The sequence below is a fragment of the Lepisosteus platostomus genome, chromosome 16, assembly GCF_059453375.1.
Source record: "Lepisosteus platostomus isolate fLepPlt1 chromosome 16, fLepPlt1.hap1, whole genome shotgun sequence".
NCBI classification, from domain to species: domain Eukaryota; kingdom Metazoa; phylum Chordata; class Actinopteri; order Semionotiformes; family Lepisosteidae; genus Lepisosteus; species Lepisosteus platostomus.
This window is the reverse complement of record NC_142626.1, coordinates 15,738,174-15,762,722: the sequence shown is the minus strand read 5'-3', so window position 1 is coordinate 15,762,722 and position 24,549 is coordinate 15,738,174. Positions and strand designations below refer to the sequence as shown.

General features: G+C 39.4%; 1 pseudogene across 1 annotated transcript in view; it reads left to right on the top strand.

The window, feature by feature from the left end:
• The window catches only part of LOC148646956 (NACHT, LRR and PYD domains-containing protein 3-like), a 73,663-nt pseudogene extending 50,376 nt beyond the window's left edge, over positions 1-23,287 (top strand). The window contains exons 11-13 of the transcript XR_015927634.1: positions 9,780-9,953; positions 20,355-20,528; positions 22,916-23,287. The product of XR_015927634.1 is annotated as an NACHT, LRR and PYD domains-containing protein 3-like (transcript). The remainder of the gene's footprint in view (positions 1-9,779; positions 9,954-20,354; positions 20,529-22,915) is intronic.
• Positions 23,288-24,549: the final 1,262 nt, after the last annotated feature.

The window sequence follows — 24,549 nt, the reverse complement described above, 5'->3', positions numbered from 1 at the left end:
GCATTTGGTTGCTTTTACATTGCATGTAGCCAAACAATAAAACCATTATGAAAATCCTACAAGTTTCAAATACAAAAGGCTGTAGTACCCTGTCAAATGCCTTATCTGGAACCAGAATATATTCATTTCAGTTTTCATTATTTGTCTTTAAGGATACAGTTTAGTTTAGCGTGATAGGACTACCAGCCAAATAGTCATTTTCCACCTGGAATGCTGTCCTCTCAAATATTTTATAAAACCTCTAGAATTCAAAAAGTTATAATGTAGTAGAAGTATACAGTCTATAATAGAAGCCTGCGCTGGGTCAGAAAGGAGCTTTACATCCCGGGCTGTCCTGATCCTACTATCCGGGACTCAGAGTACACTGATGACATCATGGTCATGGCTGGGATGTCAGGCACTGTGAGAAACCCTAGAGGACTCTCAACTGTTGTCATCAACTGCTCATGGCCTGGCCATGTGTCCTGTAGAATTGAGCGCAGGAGACCTCAAACTCACCCAGGTCCTCTTTCTACTGATCACCTGTGGGGTTGACCTGTCCCCACTGCCTCCTTTTCTCCTCAGTCTGCTAGAGGAGTGCTAGAGGAGTGGTGCTCTCTGTGTGTGTAGAGAGCAGGAGACACCCAGTCTGTCCTGGACTCCACTGTTTCTAACTTGCTAGCCTATGCTAGCAAGCAATGGGCCCAACACAGGAGCATGGACTGGTTGTCAGTCCATAAGGGGTTCAACAGAGGAAACAAATGAGAACACAGAGAGAACATACAAACTTCACACAGATATCTCCCCAGGTCCGGAACTGAACCAGGGCCCTGGCACTGCGATGCAGCCATGTTAACCACTATGTCCCACTGTGTCTCCCCTCTTAAACAACCCAATAGCCACAATACTAGAATGGAGACAGAACTGGGCCACTTCTTATTCTTCACCAGCAGACTGGTCTGAGCCATTGTCCCCCAGTTACAACACCTGCTAGACATGGACCCAAGCTGCTGGTGCTGTGTGGACTGGATGTGAGCTACTTTGGGACTGTATTCCCTGCAGTGTACAGGCAGATATTCATGTCAGATTCTGTGTGCATTACATCTTGGGGAATGCTGTTAATGTAGGGTCATCCCCCTGATATGCCCCCTGTTTTCCCTGGACTGCTGGGACCTGAAATAGTCTCGTAGTTTAGAGGAATGGTCTCTGGCCACAGCTGAGGGGAAAGTTCTATACAGGCCCTGCACCTTTCTCAGCTGTTGTCTCTCTCTGACACTCCCTGGAAACTTATGTGGGGATAGAGCCTGCCTGGGAAAGCCTGTACAGATTTCTCTCTGTGACACAGCGGAGAACAATTAATGCCCTACCGCTGGTCACCACTAGGGATACCATCAATTACAGCCCTCTAACTTTCAGCCCGGACAGCTGTGCGTAATTTTGTTTTTCATCTGAACCACTGATGTCTCTAATTGAGAGCCCTGCATTAAAAGTTCAAGTGGCTGATTAAATTGTTCGTCATAGAACCGCGTCGAAAGCTTAATAGGCAGAGGCGCACAACTTTTCTCTCTCTAACTTGAATTTTTGTTCTTATCTCGACAGAGCTTTATCAATCATTCCTAAAATATTTAAACCAATATTTCACCCACGTATTAATTCAACACAGGCACTTTGTCTTCTTCGGAGATATCAGACAGTTAGCTGGTGGACCCCACACTCCCAAACACCCCGCATTTTCCAAAGCTGACAACTCACAGTGGGGAGTCTTGTGCACTACCATTGTTGTCAAGTAGTTTGTGTCTGTTTTAGATCCAGCAGAGTCTGTCTGTCCCTTCTGTAATCCTGTGTGAATTTATGTAAACAGTTTTAATATTGATTTTTTAATGTTGTTTTAGTACAGTACAGTATGTGAATATAATGTTAATGTAAACATGTTCAGGTGAAATGCAAGTTACATTGTAGTTCAACCAGGATAAATAAACATGTATTGTGCTCATTGAATTGGAGGGGCTCCGAGGCTATGTGACCCGAGAGAAAAAAAAGAGAGTGAGTATCTCGCCAGCACTGTGGAGAGATCCGGAGTATACGGATTGGCTAGTGAGCTTGGAGGGGTGAGTTTAAATGTAATGAATAAGTGAAGGAAAAGAGGAGAGATTATCGGGAAAAGAGAGAAACAGAAGGGACTGGATTGGGATTGATAAAACGTCCGGAGAGGTTGAACATCATGCAAGGCATCCACTTTCATTCTCAAAACATTCGGGATCTGCGGAGCGCAGTGAAGAGGCAGCAAGTTTCTCGATCATCAGAGGCTGCGAGTAAACCTGATGATTTACAGCTGAGAGCAGTGCACACAGGATACACATTATTCTCGCTTGATTTATTGTAGTGAGGACTCAATCTATTTTCCTTTAGACAACCGTACCAATTTTTTTTTTTCTTTTGGCTTAAGAGACTCAGTGAATACCTTAAATTTAAATTTAAATTACAGAAAGTAAGGAGGTTATTTGTTGGTTGTAATAAACTGCACCGTAAAGTGAAAAACTGGGCACACAAACCTTGTGGAGTCATCACTGTTAGAATTATAGTTGAAATTCCTGAAAAGCCTAATATCTTCACAGATTGATTCATGGCTGTTTCAGGAGGAGCCACTGCCAAATTAAAAGTTTATTTTTTTGTGCAATTGACTGAAGTGGGCCACAACATCGGTCAAATTAAGAACTTAGGTAATCTCATATCATATATACTGTATGAATTTAATGTTATACTTCTGATTATAGTTACACTTCCTTGCAGTGAAACAGGTTCACTTTCACTGCTGCAATACCTGCTCCCTGACTCCCATGATGAGTCTCTTCTCTAACCTTAGTCTGGCCTTCAGCAGCCCTGCTGTTGTGTTCAAGGTGAGTTATGTCAGGAAGAAGAGAATTGTACCCAGTGCACTTTCTGCTGGGCCAGACCCAACTCCTCTTCTACAAGAGCAGGACAAACACAGTCTCAGGTGGAGGGTCTGTAGAGTGTTTGAGGGGATGGTGAAGATTAGGATCTCTCTTGAATTCCTCTAGTAGGCTGGGCAAACATTTAAAGTGAAAATTCTTCCACGAGGAGGGTACCTTTAAAGCGGAGATGGCTCCAGATAATTTTGGTGCTCCCTCTCTTTAAAGCCCTGGCCAAATACGAAGCAAGTACATACAGTTAAAATTCAAACTGAACTAAGAACTACACATCCCATTTAAAATGGTGGCACTTGTGATCTTTGAGTTTAGTCAATGAAACAGAAAAATCAGTCACATGACTTTGGGCCTGAGTTTGGGAAGCTTAACCTATCAGCAACAAAGTGAAATTTACACGAAATGGTACCTCTAACTGTCAGTTACATGACTCTGTATGTCACTTAAGCCACTCCTATTTGGATTTGTAGTTATGGAGGCAGGAAGACGACCCACCTTCTCTCTGGCTGCCTGACTTGTTGCCATCTTTTACCATTCTGTGTCCGAATCACATTCTGTGTCCACATTCTTTTTTTCATTGACCGTCTTTGTAAAAGTAACACCACAGCATTTCGTTGATCCAATCACGCATTTGTTTCCAATCAAGTACAGTTGTCACAATCTCCTCCTTGCAGAGTTTAGAGGCGTAGATAGAAGATTACAATAACGATGGCACAGCCACAATTGCAAAGATGTGCAATGGTGTTTATTATGAGGAACTATGTTCCCAAAGTCCACACCCAAAAAAAAACAAAGTGAAAATCACAAACTAACCAAAAAAAACAACACAAAGCTATAATATGAAATAGATACATTAATTACTGTACAAAAAAACACTAGATTGTTGCAGGCAGCTCCAATTCTACCCCACAATCCACCTTCTCCTAACTCCCCCCTCCTAACTTGAAGAGCTCCTTTTCTAGGTTAAACTCCTCCCCCTAGAATATTCCACTATAAAACACAAAAAATAATTTGACAAAATAATAATACGAATTCTGATATACACATTTCTACATTAAATATACAACTAAACAATGAACATATTATTACCAAAAATACAATATCATACTCCATTTCGTACATAACTGTTATTTTAGAAAATACTACCCCCTTTTAATGGTACCTTCATACAAATCAATCCACGCATGTGCAATCCTGAAACAGGCACTACTAAGCCAGCCCCTGTTGGCATGCCAAAATTGGGGTCCTACTGGTTTGCGGGAGAAACCATTATACCGGTGAGAAATCCAAACAGTTTATTTATTAGAGATGCGTGAGTTGATTACCAATTCAGTTCATTTCACTTCTAAAACAAGTGTTTGGTTTGAATTAATGATTAATTTTGATAATACGGGAACAAGCTTACTTGACTCTGCGTGTGCACCCACAGAGCAAGCAAAGCTATCCCCTAATTCCAGACTAGTTCCTTTTTGTAGGAAACCAGTGTTATCGCCTTTGTTTTGATAGTGGAATGTTTGCATACGTGTGTGTGTATGTGTTCATGTGGCTACCTCTCGAGTGCCAGGTGATCTGGAAACGGAGTCTCCAGTCACAACAGTAATTTTTGAGAATCTCCGATTCACCATGCCTTTCACATGCTCATAAAATTGATTCAGGAACATAAACATATTACTGTATGCAAAACTGTACTATATACAGTATGTACTGTATATGTATATTTAATGTCTTTACTGTGCCCATTTAAGTATTGAATATTTATATGGAATTTTACCACTGAAGGGAAATCTTAGTAGCTGAGCATAAAAAGAATAGGAGCATACTGCAACGCGTGTGAAGGCCATAAACAATATTAATTTTGGAACATAAACATACAGTATTACACTATATGGCTGATCTCAGTACTTTAAAGAAAATATACCAGTATTCTATTTCTCCCTAAACGTTTTAAGCATGAAGTCTTTAACTAGCATGTGAAATACTGTAACGTGTATAAAAAGTGGTAGTTTTAAGCTTTTCTGTGAATACGCTCAATACGGGAGTCAACAAGCATTCTTTCAGAATTTGATTAATAGGGAATATAATATGGAATCACGTTTCTAAAGAAATTAATAATATTATTATATACACAAGAATAGTATACGCTGTACAATGTCTGTTGATACTGTTTGTGTAGGGCTGTTTCACCACTTCTCATGTGACCTTGCGGGTGGTTCTGTGGTCTAGGTGCTCGACTAGATTTGTTCAAATCCAGCCAGCGCCGTGACTTTTATTTTAACAAACATCTCTTTGAAAAAATAGAATAGCAATATTATGGACAATTAATTGACAATAAATATAGAAAAGCACATATTAAATTTGGGAAATTTGGTTTCTGTCAAAGCGATCTGTCAAAGCGCAATGAAACCTATTACTTGATTCTTATGGACTCATTCTTACGCCTGGTCCTGCCAGGGATTAAAAAAAAACATGTAATCGCGTATCTAAAGAAATAACAGTATACTGTAACTATGTTCATGCACAAACACAAACCCATAAATAAAGCTGATACCGTTTAGACTTTTTAAACTGTATTACAGCAGCACAACGCACAATGCAACGTAAATCTCTACCTTGATCTTTTTCACAGTTTTAAATGAATAAGAAATTAGATTGCTCATAAATCTAATCACTTATTCTACATAAACACAGCGTAATTGCTCTCTGAAAATGTGCTTTTTTTTGGAGATCTTGATCGAAACTGATTTGAGATGTCAGAACGGATTTATTTTCTGTGTATTTCTGTGTGCGCATTTCCTACATTGCTTCGTTTGTCGAGATTTTAACTTTATGTTTAGGCTCAGAATTTCAACTTTAAGTCGTACACTAATTATTAGCAGTAAATACTGGTGTTTTGCTCCCTCTTACCACAAATATATATATATGTATGTATTGTAGCTGGAATGAACTTTTTTTCGTACGTGTCCCTACCTACTGCGACTCGAACACGGAATGGTTAAAGATGGCGACAAGTCAGGCACCCAGAGGTGTGTGGTGCGTCTTTCCGCCTCCATAACTAAAATGCCAAATAGGAGTGGCGCAGCACGGTTTTCATCACTCTCTGCGGGAGTGCTGGCTGTGACGAATTAAACTGGTTTTACAAGTATTTTCAAAGTAGAAGGGGGCGAGTCTTCCAGCGATTGCAGATCAGATCAGATTCCCTTCTCCCCACAGAAAGACAGACAAATGTTTTCACTGCTTATTAGTCGCTATTCACCGCGAAGCGAGCAGCTCCAATTTCTGGCGTAAGCGATAAATACTGTATATTTAGCTGAAAATAATTTCGTTACCCTAGGAGGTTTTGTGAAAAAGCTACAGGCGTGCCAATTGCAATCGTTTTTATTTTTAAATACATTTGAGCAAAGTCATGTACCATAAAAGTATGTTAATTAAAAACCATTAATACTTTCGCTTGGGTTTAAATAAAGTTGATGTTTTCTCTTTTGGCTAGACTTGACTATTTAGCTATGAGATAAACAATAGATTGTCATTAAACAACCCTGTGTTTATTAATCTTCCTTGTTATGCACAGTGGGAATGATAATGTAATGAGAATTTAATCACAGAGTGCTCACAAACTTATTCTCTCCAGACACGGGGCGGGAGGGGGGAACAAGCTGCCCAGCCGTGTGGTTGAAGCTGATACCCAGGATTCTCTCCAGACACAGCTGTATGAGCTCCATCAGTCAGGACAGGAGGCTCTACGGTACATAGAGAGGGGCGGGAGGGGGGAACAAGCTGCCCAGCCCTGTGGTTGAAGCTGATACCCTGGATTCTCTCCAGACACAGCTGTATGAGCTCCATCAGTCAGGACAGGAGGTTCTACGGTACATAGAGAGGGGCGGGAGGGGAGAACAAGCTGCCCAGCCATGTGGTTGAAGCTGATACCCAGGATTCTCTCCAGACACAGCTGTATGAGCTCCATCAGTCAGGACAGGAGGCTCTACGGTACATAGAGGGGGGAACAAGCTGCCCAGCCGTGTGGAATGCTACAGAACCCTAAACAGACAATACACACTAGCCGAATATTTGACCAAGATATCCAGACACAGCTGGATGAGCTCCACTAGTCAGGACAGGCAAATAAGATACACTCTACAGACATTCACAACAGCGAAATATCATTTGCACATATTGTTAAATTATTACTTGTTTTTCAAGTCTCTCGAAATAAAATTATTTTTCAACCAATGTAATGCAAGATGCTTTCTAACGTCGGGCAATGTGTTTTTTTTTTAATCTAACATTGATAGATTAAAAAATCATTCCTAATAGAAATTATTTACCTGCATACATTTTTAAAGGTCGTATTTTCACACAGCGAACGGGTCTTTTTTAGTTATACAGTAGTTGTGCAAGCTCTGGTGAGTGTATCTTTTTTGATGAGTTTCAAAGGACAATCACAGCTGTATGAGCTCAACCGGTCAGGACAGGAGGCTCTACTGTACACTGAGAGGGGCGGGAGGGGGGAACAAGCCGATACCCTGGCCTGTGTCTCCAGACACAGCTGGATGAGCTCCACCGGTCAGGACAGGCAAATAAGATACACTCTACAGACATTCACAACAGCGACATATCATAAAACATTTGCACATATTGTTAAATTATTACTTGTTTTTCAGGAAGTTAAAAAAAACATTGAATTACTTATCCAGTCTCTTTAAATAAAATTATTTTTCAAGCAATGTAACTAACGTCGGGCAATGTGTTTTTTTTTTTATCTCACATCTTAAATCTTGTCAGTCAGCTCTTTTTTCTCTATCTGAATTGTGGTGATTTTTAACTTGGGATAACAAGTCGTCTCAAAGTCACCGAGCTCACAGAGCTTCAACAACAGATGACAACTTCCTTAGTCCTTCCTTAGTCTTCCTAAAATTGTTAGACGGGGTGGGGGGCACTCGGGAATGTGAGTTATGCGAGTTAGATTATGAATAAATAAAAACATTTTATTAAAAACCCAATTGAGTTTGTTTGGGAGCTATATTATGTATTTTTCATATATAACATATAATGATGTGTTCCTGCTTACACATTGCACGACTTTAAAAGCTATAAAAACAGGTTTCAATTCGTGTCTTTTTCACATTATCTAGCGAGCCTTGTTTTGTCAAAGAACCAGAGATCATCTTGTTTTCAAAGAACAGCAAAGAAAAGGCCGCAAATATATTAGCAAGGGTTAATTCCACTATGGACTGCACATAGAAATGTAAAATATAATATTTTAGAAATGTAAAATAGTCTTCTTAAGGTGTGAGGGCAGGAGTGGATCTCAGCAGGCATACACAGCAAATAACAAGGAAACAAAGAACAGGGCAGGTGAGATGAGTATCCAAACAGTGAGTGATCAGAAAAAGGAAACAATTGTTACGCCCGGCTTTTCGACGCAATTTTTTTTTAACTTAGTTCACGTCTGGAGAGGTATATCTAGAAGAGGCCCAGGACCACTTCTTATTTTGAAGGAATTATGGATCGTGAATTCTTCGAGGAAGTCGTGGTGAAACAGCATGCCACCCCATATACTGTATCAGGGAGCACTTTGGATCAAGGCACTGTCTCTTTCAAGACAACGATCCGAAACACAGCAGCAAGGGCGAGGCTTATAGCAGAAGGAGTGAACTGGGTGAAAACTCCAGCCGAATTCCCAGATTGAAATCCAATAGAGATGGTTTGGCATTCACTGAAAGACTATGTTCGGAAAACTGCTAAACCCAGCACAAAGCAAGAACTGATCAATGTGATCTACAAATTCTGGGAGAAAGAACTGACCGAACAAAATTGCAACAATTTTATTAACAGGCTGTTTCGTGTTCTTCCTACGATTGTTGAGCGGGGCAGGGGGGCATTCGGGAATTGAGTCTGATTAAGAATGAATAAAAGCATTTTATTAAAAACGCGTTTGCGTTTGTCTGGGTGCTGACAAAGTAAAAAACTATTACTTTTTGACAATTAAAAACTGTGTGTGTGTCTCTCTCTCCCTGCTAGCGTTTGTAATTGTTTTTTATTTTTAAATACATTTTAGCAAAGTCATGTATCATAAAAGTATGGTAATTAAAAACCATTAATACATTTTCTGGACAGAGAGGTGAACATTATTACGCAGAAGACAAAGGTAGCGATTTACGTTGCATTGTGCATTGTGCTGCTGTAAAACGGTTTAAAATAATTAAAAGTCTAAACAGTATCAGCTTTATTTATGGGTTGTAATTTTAAAAAAGTAAAAAACCGCACTCAAAATGCAATTTAGAGCTTTCTGGCAAGATAATAATTGCTTCACATTATTATTGTTTATTATTTTTATTTTATGTGTTGTTATACTTAAAACCCTGGTTGTTTTTTTCTTCAAATGGGAATGTTTTTTTTCTCAACATATCTACAAACAACAATAATAAAATCTCCAGTTCACTTACTCCAGTGTTGGTAATTTACATTGAGATTAATTTGAAGAAAACAGCAACAGCCCTATAACTAATTAAAATAATTATAAGAAGGTAACATAATAATAAAATATACTAATATTTGTGAAGCAATTTTTATTATCGTTAAAAGTCAAAGTCTTTCTTTCTGTTTTCCTTTTCATTGTAACTCTGTGTGTCTCCCTGTTTCCCACTGTCTCCCTTCCTGACAGTTTCTTCTTCCTTCTGGACCCCAAATTTTGAAGCAGCAGTTATCTTCATCCTCCTCCTCCATGGACACTCTGAGATGATAATGACATGATGTTGTATATTACTCCTGAGCTGGGTGTTGTAGTGAAGACTTAAACAGAAAGATGTGGATGAGCTGTGCAGATGTTCATCTATGCTCCTGTCTTTTTATCTGCAGGATTTCATGGTGTGACCTAACAAAGAGATGCTGTGAAGATCTGGTCTCTGCTCTTCAGTCGCAACACTCCAGTCTGAGAGAGCTGGATCTGAGTGGCAATAGCCTGGGGGATTCAATAGTGAAACTGTTGTCTGCAGCTCTGAGGGATCCCAACTGTAAATTAACAACACTGAGGTCAGTGAACACTGGTGATTTCTTAGTTTTTTATTGTTTTATTTAGGTATCCTCAGACACACAACATTCCATTTTTCCCATGCATTAGAAAAGAAATACATAGGAAGTAAAGAACAAAAAAGAAGGGGGGCATCTAGAAAGACAAAAAACTGCTGTGCAATCTTTTCTTGTTTGTTCTTGTTTGTGGCTTCTTTGTTAATATCTCATTACTGAGAGACTCGACATGCAATCTTTCCCATTTCGCCCATCTTTTTTACATGTGTATACAGTATGTTGTTGTTGATTTATAATTCTGTGAGTAATATTCTTCATGAGATTTCATTCGCAGAGTCCTTCTTCATTTGAACACAAGGTCTTTCCAGCTTTAACCAGTTTCTAGTGATTTATTTTATGGCTGCACTTCTGACAGTTCTAAACAAGTATCTTCCTTTCTCTGAAGGCAGTTCATCTGGTGTTTGACCAAGAAATAAAAGGACTCCTAATGAGGATTTGTTTATATTTCTTCAATCATTTTTCACCAATTAATTTTCATACCAAATGGTGTTTATACAGTGCCTTGCGAAAGTATTCGGCCCCCTTGAACTTTTCAACCTTTTGCCACATTTCAGGCTTCAAACATAAAGATATAAATTTTTTATTTTATGTGAAGAATCACCAACAAGTGGGACACAATTGTGAAGTGGAACGAAATCTATTGGATTTTTGAAACTTTTTTAACTAATAAAAAAATGAAAAGTGGGGCGTGCAAAATTATTCGGCCCCCTTGCGTTAATACTTTGTAGAGCCACCTTTTGCTGCGATTACAGCTGCAAGTCGCTTGGGGTATGTCTCTATCAGTTTTGCACATCGAGAGACTGAAATTCTTGCCCATTCTTCCTTGCAAAACAGCTCGAGCTCAGTGAGGTTGGATGGAGAGCGTTTGTGAACAGCAGTTTTCAGCTCTTTCCACAGATTCTCGATTGGATTCAGGTCTGGACTTTGACTTGGCCATTCAAACACCTGGATACGTTTATTTGTGAACCATTCCTTTGTAGATTTTGCTGTATGTTTGGGATCATTGTCTTGTTGGAAGATAAATCTCCGTCCCAGTTTCAGGTCTTTTGCAGACTCCAACAGGTTTTCATCCAGAATGGTCCTGTATTTGGCTGCATCCATCTTCCCCTCAATTTTAACCATCTTCCCTGTCCCTGCTGAAGAAAAGCAGGCCCAAACCATGATGCTGCCACCACCATGTTTGACAGTGGGGATGGTGTGTTGAGGGTGATGAGCTGTGTTGCTTTTACGCCAAACATATCGTTTTGCATTGTGGCCAAAAAGTTCGATTTTGGTTTCATCTGACCAGAGCACCTTCTTCCACATGTTTGGGGTGTCTCCCAGGTGGCTTGTGGCAAACTTTAGACGAGACTTTTTATGGATATCTTTGAGAAATGGCTTTCTTCTTGCCACTCTTCCATAAAGGCCAGATTTGTGCAGTGTAAGACTGATTGTTGTCCTATGGACAGACTCTCCCACCTCAGCTGTAGTTCTCTGCAGTTCATCCAGAGTGATCATGGGCCTCTTGGCTGCATCTCTGATCAGTCTTCTCCTTGTCTGAGCTGAAAGTTTAGAGGGACGGCCAGGTCTTGGTAGATTTGCAGTGGTCTGATACTCCTTCCATTTCAAGATGATCGCTTGCACAGTGCTCCTTGGGATGTTTGAAGCTTGGGAAATCTTTTTGTATCCAAATCCGGTTTTAAACTTCTCCACAACAGTATTACGGACCTGCCTGGTGTGTTCCTTGGTCTTCATGATGCTCTCTGCGCTTTCAACAGAACCTTGAGACTATCACAGAGCAGGTGCATTTATACAGAGACTTGATTACACACAGGTGGATTCTATTTATCACCATCAGTCATTTAGGACAACATTGGATCATTCAGAGATCCTCGCTGAACTTCTGGAGTGAGTTTGCTGCACTGAAAGTAAAGGGGCCGAATAATTTTGCACGCCCCACTTTTCATTTTTTTATTAGTTAAAAAAGTTTCAAAAATCCAATAGATTTCGTTCCACTTCACAATTGTGTCCCACTTGTTGGTGATTCTTCACATAAAATAAAAAAATTATATCTTTATGTTTGAAGCCTGAAATGTGGCAAAAGGTTGAAAAGTTCAAGGGGGCCGAATACTTTTGCAAGGCACTGTAATATGCCAGGTTTTCCTTGCAATTCGTCCAACAATTAGTGATTCCAAATTTATAATATTTTGTTTGTAATTGTTTCTTTCAATATTTAATATGAACTTTTTACTCATATTCTCTCCATGAATGGGGATTGCTGGATTTATGCAGATTTGAACGGTATTAGATTCTTCAATTGCTGTGGAAGTGCCAACCTCCTTTTCTCACCTGTGTCTTACTCTTGTATTCCTCCTGTATATTCTGATATTTTATACACATCTGAAAGGATGTAGCTATGGAAATAAGTTAGGTAGGCAAAATTTATCACTTAGTCTCATTTACTTCTTCTCATCTTTGAATTTCCCCAGTGTTTTCTCCTCTGTCTCTCTACTTTGTCTCTCTGTTTGACCACATCTTGGACTGATCCCTGTGCTTTGAACCCTGCATGTTAAAGACTCTCCTTCAGACTCTCCCTCGTGCTTTAATCAGTTCCTCTCAGCTCAACCCCTGCCTTTTCGATTGCGTCTCTAGTTTCACTTTCGCCTGCCTGCCCTGCTTGCTTCCAGCAGAACAAAGAATGCATTCTGAAAATAAATTCTGCAATTTAAATACAGTAATCACATAGAAAAGTTGTATTCTGAAAAAAATAAAGAAATAGTAATTTTGATGGGTTTATAGAAATAGTGTAGTGGAGCTAGTTTGGACATGGTGACGTCATCGCCCTCCCTGTGCGTAGCAGGGACCTCAGTCACCTGGGCTGAGGGAGGTCTCCTTTAGCTCATGTGGCTGGTTCCCTGTTGCTTAACGCCGGAGACCCGGCTTTGTGCCCCAAGTCTTGCAGGACGAACTGGTAGGGTGGAGCGGCAGAGGGCACGAGCCTGTACGGAACTGCGATGGTCACAATAGCATGGGACCCTGACTTTAAACCACATAAAATAGATGTTTTAGTAATGGTCATTGAGACGCATAAGGAAGGTCTGGAACAAGACAGAAATCCTGGAAGTACCTTCATTCTTGCTGTCTTCATCCTTCTCAAGAATGAGACAGGCAACAGTTTCCATCTATTGAAGTCTTGCTTGAGCTGATTTTCTAGCACCTCTTAATTATATTTTAATGTGTTTTCTAGGTTTCTGGGTATTGCAGTTGCTCAACATCTTATCTTATCCCAATCCTATTGTAAATTAAATTTGTTTTTGACCTCCAGGGATATAGATTCCCCACTAACATTACTTCAGAATTAATCCCTATTCTGACACTACACAGATGTAGTCTGTGATTACATCTGTGAGAACAGGAAAAGTTGTTGAATTTCGGCTGTATATAATAACATCTCATTTTTATAAAGAGCCTGATTGTGTGTTCCTCCTGCTATATCGCCTCCCTCTGTATCCTTGTGTTGTCTTATGCTCTGATAGAATAAATCAGTGGTGACAAGCATCTCCTCGTCTTGTTCCCCTGTATGAATTTAAGCTCTCTGACAGAATACTATTAGCCTGTTCGTGTACTTTTGGTTGTATATATAAAAATAAACATTGTGAAAACCAATACAAAAGGTTGTAATACCCTGTCAAATGCTTTTTCTGGATCCACGTTTTTTTCCTTTTGGTTTTTGTGTTTGAAGATACAGTTTAGTTTAGCCAAATAATTTCCACCTGGAATGATGTCCTCTCAAACAGTTTATAATAACTCTGCAATTACAAAATGTAATTATACAGTAGAACTATACAGTATACAGTAGACGTCTAAGATTTCTTATACTATATGTCTTACTGTGTCCTCTCACCAGGTAGAAATGTACAGGATGAAAAAAAAACATTTTTTTTCTTTGTTTTCAAAAGATCAAATTTTCACGTTTTACCCTTGTCAGACAGCTGAAAATGCTTGTAGATGTTACCATATGTGTACTAGCTTGGATAAAACATCAAGACGAATTTGAACATATAAATAAAGTTACTTAATTTTTGTGAATACAGGACCTGGAATGATAATGGTCACATATCCAGAATTATTATTCAAAAATATGAAAAGCTATAATAGTTATTGCTATATTACTATATAACCCCCCCACCTGTGTGTTGTGTATATTGCATTACGTATTGCCTTGTAATTTGCTCTATCTGCACTTTGTGCTATGTGTATCCTGACTACAATCCTATCTACAATGTCTATGTCAGTGTCCTGTCTCTCCTGTCTATATTTGCACCGTGGACAAGGAGGAATATTATTTTGTTCTACTGTATACTGTTCAAATAAACGTGAACTTGAACTAATCCTCTGGGCAGTGCTTGAGGAGTTTTAATTGCTTTTCACTGCCAGCTTATCAGCAGGGGTGAGTTGTTGACAATAGATGACCCCTGGTTGCTAAGTAAACAAACCAGTTGCTGAGGTTTTGTTTTTCTTTCCTGAGTCATGTTACAGAGGCAGTGATGTCTCCTACGGCTCTAAATGGTCAATAATGAATAACAGCAATTTGAACCAATTAGTTCCCCTTTTTTCAGACTTGGTTGTAGTGGTCATCCAAACAAATGTACTCTTTTGGTTTCCATTGACCCAGTGGTTTAGCAGGCATGTAACCTGTTTCTCAGTGCACATAACATCTATGGCTGTGATTATGCCAGTGAATATGCCAGCAGCCATATAACCCTGCAAATCACAACTGGCAACTCACTGAAGCTCAGCGGGTGTGAGCCTGACCAGTACCTGGATGGGAGACCTCCTGGAAAAAACTAAGGTTGCTGTTGGAAGTGGTGTTAGCGGGGCCAGTAGGGTGCACTCACCCCACAATCTGTAAGTATTCTAATGCCCCAGTATAGTGATGGGGAGACTATACTGTAAACAGACTCTATCCTTTGAATGAGATGTAAAACCAAGGTCTGTCTGTGGTCATTAAAATACCAGGGTGTTTCTCGAAAAGCGTAGGGTTATTACCCTGGCATCTTGGTCAAATTTCCCATTGGACTTTACCTATCATAGCCTCCTAATACTCCCCATGTGTATGGTGTGTTGTGAGCGTACTGGTGCATCATCCAGATGGAGGTTGTATATTGGTGGTGGTGAAGGGGATCCCCATTATCTGTAAAGAGCTTTGAGTGGAGTGTCCAGAAAAGTGATATAAGTGTAAGCAATTCTTATTAATTATTGTCTAATTTTATATGTTTTCATCAGCTTTTGATTTTAAGTTGCATTTTGGTGTGTGAGATCATTGTTATTATCGGTTTATGATAACGGCATCTGTAGTAAAAATGCTGTACTACGGTGAAAGAAAACTTTTTGTCTGTTCCGGTCTCATGGTTTGTTTTAGAAGATATTGGAGGTGACTTGTAAGTTGTAAAAAATAACCTGATTAATTATGATTAAAATTAATTTATGTTTTAGTGTGCAGCAGATGCTGGAGCCTCAGTTGTGTCACATCCTGCTAGAAAGCTTTCCACATGATGTAGAATAACATGACAAGTCTTCAACATTAGGGTTTACTGTTCTCCATAAGTCTAAGAGTCTATTAGATTGAATCCTCTTCAAATAATTACAGGTATTCCTGTAACATCACCTGCCAATAACTTTGCACATTAAGATGTGTCCTTCTTCACTTACACCACGTACATATACTGTCCGTAGTGTAGTGTACGTGTATACTGTATGTACACTTTCATCAGTGTTATGTCAGCATGTCCAATCTTTCCAAGGACATAATATATAGTCACAAGTAATAGGCTTATTCCATGCTGAAAAAAAAGAAGAAGGAGAACACAACGTTTCGGCCATGGAGCCTTCTTCAGGTGTGAGAGAGACAAGGCAGTAGGCAAAGCTAATGTAGCGGGAGAACAAAGGCTGGGAGGGAGGAGGAGTGAGAGGCGGGAGCAGGGGACAGAAAGAGAGGCCAATCAAGAGGTGTGAAGTCAGAATGGGTGTAGAGAGGTGTGAAATGAAACTTCCAATGAATGGAGAAAATGTAAAAGAACAGTAGTCTGTCATTAAGAGAAGGGAGAAGGTGTGATCCTAGCTGCAGAATCATTTTGGTTTCGGTAGTCTTTCTGATGTATGAGTTCGGAAAACCATCTTTGAGAACACAGACAGAGAGATTAGAGGGGTCGTGGCCGTCAGAGGTGAAATGAGAAACAATGGGCTTGGAGAGATCTTTAATCTTCACAGCAAACAGGCCATACAGTATTGGAAAAAGAGAACAATCTGCCAACCAACTAAAACACACTCATATTCATTTTCAAGTTTTGGCTTCTTGTTCGCTTACATCGACAAGTGAGCAGGAAGGGCCAGTTTTATATCACAATCCTCGCAAACTCTTGCTCTCGCCAGGGATGAGACCAGCAGATTCTCGTCTTCCTTCACCAACATGGCAACCATGCAGTACTTTCAGTTAGTTCATGATTTTGAACTGAAATTTGCAGAATTTTGCAATACTACTTTGATACCAAGAGTTAAAACCCTGTTTGAGAGCTTGGGACCTCTGAGTGAGGTGTGGATCAATATTGCAGGTGGGGTCATGATTTTGATTAGGAGCAAGTGGGAATTAAATAGAAAGAAAAGTTCCACTCAGTGCTCTATATTCAGACACATCTTTCTACAGTCTTCTTCATCCCACTGTGTCTCACCTTCCCCGTAATAAAACTGTGATGAGAAATATAAGATGCCTGATCTTGTAAGAAAAGCTTCCCCTCTCATTTCCGTGTCTCGCAGGTTAAAACCTGCTCCTCACTCTCTTGTTCCTCTTTAACTTTGTCCCTTTCTTTCTCTTGTCTGTTCTCCATCTGTCTCAATCACTGTCTTCACAGCAGTAATGCCAGCTAGATCCTTTTCTGTAGTGCTGCTCAGTCAGTATAGAAGTGGTTATTCAGCAATAAGACCAGAGGGGAGTAAGGAGCACTCTGCTTCAACAGTGTGGACAGTGTTGCACATACCTTTCCCCAAAACTTTAAAACTCTAAAATATCAGTGCTTTCCCATACTACAGGAGAGAGTGTGCCTGTGACTCCTTGGGAACACAGTGTGCACTTTGGGGAATCAGTAATATGCATTTAAACTGACTCCGAGACAATAGATGTTTCCTAGGAATTAAGTTAAAAAGGATCAACTGGTGATTGGGATTTCTCAAAGCAAAATTTAGATCATTCCAAATAGTGTCCAATGAGAAGTGTATCCATGAGTGACACATCAATTTCCAGCTGTTATAGATCCTTAAGAATTTATATCAGGATCCAAGTCACAAAGAGTAACATTAGGACACTATTCACTAAGCTGTGTCCCCTGCATCTGTTATCTTACATAAGGGGTGACCCAGAGCTCCATGTCCCAGGTAACCCCATAAAAACACACAGCAGAGGGAAGTAACAAAGAATGAAAAAAATTGTATATTATCCCTAACAATGGCAGATGCAAATGTTATTTCCCTTATTCAACAATTGAAGAAAAAGAAACGGGCATCCATCAGATAAAATACAAGTTTTGATGAAAAACTGGACAGTGTGAGCCCCATGTAGTCTGATTTTAATATGTCTTTCCACTAGGCACCACACTGTAATTGGGTACAAAACAATGGGGTTTAATTGTCATTCTTTAAAAGTCAATTTTCTAAAGTTGTAGCTCATGAAAATACCCAGATTTTTTTCCAGTGCTTTTCCAGTGCTACTCCAGTGTCTTCTACTGAAACTGGGGGAACAAAGACAGCACATTCTGCATGAAGGTTTTATAAAGCCAGGTCCATGGGTCTCAAAACCTTTTCAAAATCTAAAATTATACAGATACTTATTGGCAGTTATAGACACACAGTCATAGTTTTATAAGCAAATAGTAAAAGAGATGTTATCTTCTGGCAGCTCAGTTATACATTTCTTAAAGATCAGAGTTTGCAATCCACTTTTTTTTTCATTGTAATCCACAATTTCTTCCAATATGTGGCCTTTTTGAGAGGTTTGAGGTGCCTGAAATGTATGAGCAATAAGTAGGCATAGCACACACCCTCATTTCATACACCACAGCTGTCACACACCTCTCTCACTTTTTCTGTAAACTTAGTAGCCTTGATTTGTATTTCCATCAGTACAATTGTTGATGTTACTGAACTGACAAGGTTTTCTTAGCCTTTCAAAATAAAAAATAAAATTAAAATAAAATTATGAACATGTCCATTATTATTATCAGTGAGCAACTGGCAGTGACACTGACAAGGCAGACCTGTGCAGCGTATACACAGAGTGGCATCAGAGTGAGGAGCCAGGGAGGCTGTGTATTTGTTTTTTATAACGGAAAGTGTGTTGAGTCTCAGCACGAGTGGGATGTGATGAAGAGAGACTCAGGGTTGTTAATGTGAGAGGTCTGAGTTGGGGAGTGAGTCTCTGGAGACTGTGTGTGTGTGACTTCCTCTGGTGGCTTCAAGTGAGGATGTCAGAGGCTGGAGGTGGACCTGGAAGTCGGAGCGCTGACTGGCCGTGAGGGGACCAGTGAGTGTCATGTGGGAGCAGGAGGCTCCAGATCAGGGAAAGAGCAGGAAGCTGCTTGTGGTGACTCGGAGCAGAGGGTGCCATCTCCCTGAAAGGGACCAGCCGGAGGGCGTGTGAGAGGTGAGGCTCAGTGAGTCCAGGAATCTGCGACAGAAGGGCTTGGCTCAGTGACGGACCTACATTATGATCTCAGAGGACATCAGATAGAAGAGTCAGTGAGCTGGAGACTCAGGGCCTGAGAGTCTGTGAGCCAGGGACCCAGAGGTCTCTGAGGATGTGTGCCCCATGCTCTGGTGCCATGATGAGGGAGTGAGCACATCACCATTCTTGAAGGAGAGTGGTTGCAAAAAATGTGAAAACATTCTCCAGCAGGCTGTGAGGGGTGTGTCTGGAGTGGTGGACACGCCTGTTTGTTGGGGTCACTACCACTGTGACGTCACAGTATCATGGAGAAATGTGGTTAGTTTTCTAACTAACCTGGAATCTATATCAATGGTTGTTATGGTCCTCAGTTGGAGAGTTATTTTTTTCCCTAATTGTTTTCTCTATTTTTTGGGTGCTGCCAATTAAGATACTGTATTAAGCAAATGTGGAATAAGCATTTAAAAGGGGAAAATGAGACTGCAAAAGGGGGAATACTGAGAGATCGTAGACGGTGAATGAGGTTAGTTGAGTGGTGTGTTATAGGGATGGGGGAAAGACATGTTGTGTGCTTTTCTTTTATGCTTTCGGTTTGGTTAATGTAGATATGAGTAGGACGCGGAAGACTTTTTTTTTGTACTATATGGCCTCATTGTTAGGTACGACCACCTTTCCGGTTCTAGCCTGTCTAGTTGTTTTTTTAGTCAGTTAGTTTGTCGGGGGGGGGGGGGGTCTTTTCTTTGCCTTTCCCCTCCCAATTGGAATACAAATGTGCACCTCTGCCTCCCTAATAAAGTTGATTTGTTTTTTCAAACATAATTGACTCTCTCTCAAACATTATAACAGTGATTTTAACAGAACTACTGTACAGTACTCTATTGACAATGGAGTCCAACTGTATTAATATTAATGTTATTCAAGTGAAATGTACAGATGGATCCCAAGTCTAAAGATTTCCCCTGTGGCAGACAAAGTCTGAGGCAGAATTCTGGTTCATACAGACTTGCTCTCTTGACCTGCTGTTTTGTACTGAAGTTCAGTTTCATGACTCATACAAAGTGGATGCAGTCACACGGTCGATTCCTCTGCCAAATTATGATTGAGATTGTTTATTGCTTCACATTTTGATTATGTGTTGTTATAGTTATAACCTTGCTTGTTTTTGTTTAAATTGTTTATTTTCTTCAAAAGAGAATGTTGTTTTCCTCAACACATCTACAAATAAAAATCAAAATCTCCAGTCCTCTTTCTCTAGTGTTGTTAATTTACATTTTGTATGAATTCAACCATTTGAAGAATAACAACCAAAGCTATAACTTTAACAAAACGTCATAAAATGTGAAGCAATTTCTATTATGGCTAAAAGTCAAAGTCTCTTATTCTATTTCCCTATTCCAACCATTGTAGCTCCATGTGTCTCCCTGTTTCCCACTGTCTCCCTTGCTGACAGTTTTTTCTAATCTTTCTACTTCCTTCTGGAACCCAAAATTTGAAGCAGCAGTTATCTTCATTATCCTCCTCCATGGACACTCTGAGATGGATAATGACATGATGTTGTATATTACTGCTGAGCTGGGTGTTGTAGTGAAGACTTGGTGAAAGATGTGGATGAGCTGTGCAGATGTTCAGCTGTGCTCCTGTCTTTTTGTCTGCAGGATGTCATGGTGTAAACTAACAGAGAGATGTTGTGAAGATCTGGCCTCTGCTCTTCAGTCTCAACACTCCAGTCTGAGAAAGCTGGATCTGAGACACAATAACCTGGGGGATTCAGGAGTGAAACTGCTGTCTGCAGCTCGGAGGAATCCCAACTATAAATTAACAACACTAGAGTAAGTGAACACTGCTGATTTATTTTTATTGTTTTATTTAGATATGTTAAGACTCACAGCATTCCATTTTTCACATGCATCAAAAGGTAACACCTAGAAAATAAAAAACAAAAAATAAGGGTGACATATAAAAGTATTTTTTGTCTAATTTTATACACGTTCTTGTCTTTGGGCTCTTTGTAAACATATGATTACTGAGAGGCTCAAAACATTTTTTTAAATATATACTGTATATGTTGTAGATTTTTAATTCTGTAGGTAATTTTCTTCTTGAAGTTATTCTAGATTTGAACACTAGGTCTGTCCAGCTTTAACCAGTTTCTAGTGATTCTCTCCAGGATTAGTGATTAGTGGATTTATGCAGATTTGAATGTTTTTAGATTCTTCAGTTGCTATGGGAGTGCCAGCCTCCCTTTCCATTTGAATCTTACCCTTATCTCTTATATTCCTCCCTTTTTTCTAATATTTTATATACATCTGAAAGGAAGTAGCTATGGAAGTGAATTAGATTTGCAATATTTATCAATTTGTTTATCTCAAGGTTCTATTATCCGGATGCTATTATCATATTTTAATTTGCATGCAGTATGATGTGCCACGCCCACCATGTTTTGACGCAGCATACTCTGCGCTTTTTAATGGCTGGATCTGTATATTAAAGTGGAACTTTGATGCTTTTTTTATATTTTGGGATTATAATGAATCTGCAATGATGAGTGCATTTCAAATCATAAGGAAACTACCAAGTACAAGATACCGTATCATAACAATCTCCAATTTATATCACAAAACAGATGAAGTGTCAATGTACAGTACGTGTAGTGCCATATTGCCATCATTGTCTGTGATTCAGAATGAGGCATGCTTTAGACCAAGTGAATTTTGCTACTATGTTAATTCTAAATATTTTATTGAAACTGACACATACAAGCAAACATGTTTTAGATACTTTTAAGTATTGCAAAAAATGAAACCTGCCAACCAACTAAAACACATTCATATTTATTTTAATTTCATTTCTTGTTCACTTGCAGCGACTAGTGAGCAGGAAGGGCCGGGTTTATGGTGCAATTTGCACAAAATCTTGCTCTCGCCCTTGGTGAGACCAGCTGATTCTCATCTGCCTTCGACAACATGGCAACCATGCAGTGCTTCCACAGAGTTCATGATTGTGTACTTTTTTTGAAATTTGAAATTATAAATTTTGAGATACTATCAGTTTATTTTGTTACGGATATTTAAAACCCAATCTAAAATTGTGGGACTGCAGTTCCCCTTTTGATCCTAGTGAGGTATGGATCAAAATTGCAGGTGGGATCATGATTTTGATTGGGAGCAAGTGGGATTTAGTTCCACACAGGGCTACACAATCAGACACATCTTTCTAAAGTCCTCCTCATCTCAGTGTGTCTCACCTTGCCTAGTAATAAAACTGTGATGAGAAATATAAGATACTTGATCTTGTAAGAAAATCATCCCCTCTCATTTCCTTGTCTGACATTTTTAATCCTGCTCCTCGCTCTCTTGCTCATCTTTTACTTTGTCCCTTTCTTTCTCTTGTCTGTTGTCCATCTGGCTCAATCATTCTCTTCACAACAGTATCTGCCAAACATAACAACAAACACAATCTGCCAGGTGTTTGTCAATTAATTTCTATCTAATGTTTTTAATTTTGTTTGATGATTCCCCAGTGTTTGCTAATCCAACTAATTTGGTATCATGAAGAGCTCATTGGTATAAATTAAAAAGAGCAGTAGTCCTAGTACAGATCCCTGTGGTACTCCAATAATTAAAGCACCGCAGTTTGACTCATATCTTATCTCTTTTTTCAATTTATTAAATAATTCTCTATACAAACATACATTTTCTTTGCCTGTAATTGAGAATTGATATTTTATATTGAACTTTATTAAAAATCTTCTGAAAATGTAAATACACGGTATCATACTCTATGCATTGTTTGTTAATTACTGTTGTTGCTTGTTAAGAACTACAAAGCTTGGATATGCCAGACCTACCTTCTCTAAATCCCTGTTGACTTTTCCACGTGTGTAGTCCTCTAGTTTAGTTTTTAAAATTTGTCCTTCCATGTAATAAAAATCAGACTTTATTGGTCTATAATTGCTTGGTTCAGTTTTGTTATCCAAAACGTGGATTGGCACTGCATTTCCATTTCTCCAGTCAATAGTGTCTGTTGGAAGAGTTGTGTCAATGGCTTCTGAATACATGTACTCTGACATAATATAATATGATTTAAGCATTAATATCATTAGCCATAAATACTGTCATGCACAAATTCTTAAATAAATAACAATAAAAATAAAATGACAATCTGCAAGAGTTCAATTTTTAGATCCATTCATTGTTTTGTTTTTTTGTTATTACAGAACCGAGGGATGTGAGTAAATCTAAACATTGAAGAAGATTGCTTAGTAGAGCAAGGTACAGGATTCCTTATCTTTAAAGAGACAGAACAAACTCCTCCAGATGTTCATCAAACACCACAGTCTGCAGACCTGCTGATCAAACCCCTCTGAACAGACTGTGTGAAGGACTGTTTCCATTGTGCTCTAGTATATGTGAAAGGTCGAGATAGGTCTCTCTCCTGCTCTGGGTCTGGACAGTGTGTAATTGGATGAGTATAAGTTTGTTTCTAATTTCTAGAATTAAAAAAAGATTGTTTCTTAAACATATAATTAGTTCTGTTGGTTTGCTATACACGTTTTGTATTAATAAAATTGAATATTGCAAACATGCAACTTTTTATTTTGTGCAGTTAATTCCTAGGAAGACAGCATGGTAGCACAATAGTTAGTATTGTTGCCCAACAGCACTGGGACCCTGGACTGAGTTCTGGGATGCTATCTGCATGGGTTTTTATGTTCTCCCTGTGTTTGCATGGGTTTCCTTCAGGTGTTCCAGTTTCCTCCCACAGTCATGTTGGTAGATTGATGGGCTTCTGGGAAAATTGACTCTGGTGCGAGTGTGTGTCCTGTGATAGACTGGAGTCCCATCCAGCTTGTACCCTGCCTTGTGCCCATGGATTTCTGTGATAGGCTCTGGCTCCCTCATACAATTTCAGTTATAAGGCTCTTTCTGTATGTAGAGTGGATGAATGTGTATGTGCAGTTTGTCTATATGAAGGCATCACTGCAGGAATGTGGGTTTGGACTGACTTTGTATACTGGCTGTGTAAACCAGGTTCATTCTGGGTTCATCTGTATTTTCAGTTTTTCCCATAGAAAGGTACTTCTGGTTCTTCTGTATGTCCAGGGTGCACCTGAACCAGACATAGCGCAGAAGTGGAATGCATGAACACTTGCAAAAGCTTAAATATATAAAACAATCACAGATAGCTGTGTGTTACAAAAGAACATGTGAACATGCATATTTTAATCATAATTTAATGGAAAAGTGTTAAACATAAACATATTTTAGATTTTCTGTAGTTGCTAGCATTGAACTGTGTGTTAGATGCCAGATGAATAGAAGGAACAGGCAAACATACAGTAGATGATGCTGATCCACGGAGCCAGCATCTTAAGATGTTTGTATTTAGAGGCAATTTGTTTAAATAACAAATTAGCCTGTGCATACTGATGTGCCAGAGAGGTGAAAAAGCTGTTTTCCTAAGCCAGCACTTTAAAATGTATCCTCAGTGAGTAACTGCTGCTACAGTATCTCATAGTGGTTTTCTAGTTACACAGTATCTTTAGTTCCATCCATTTTCTAATCTCTTTATCCAGTAGAGGGGAGCTGGAGCCTATCCCAGCAATAACAGATGCAAGACAGGATACACCCTGGACATAACACCAGTCCATCACAAGGCAGACACACAACACAAACACACACATTCACACCAGGGCCAATTTACCCAGAAGCCTATTAACCTGGCAGTATGTTTGGACTACGTGAGGAAATCAGATCCCCTGAGGAAACCCATAATTTGCATGCATAATTACAGTACATTTTGAAAGCCACTGAGACATCTGGTGCTCCTGTTTTATTTCTGAAAAAAAGA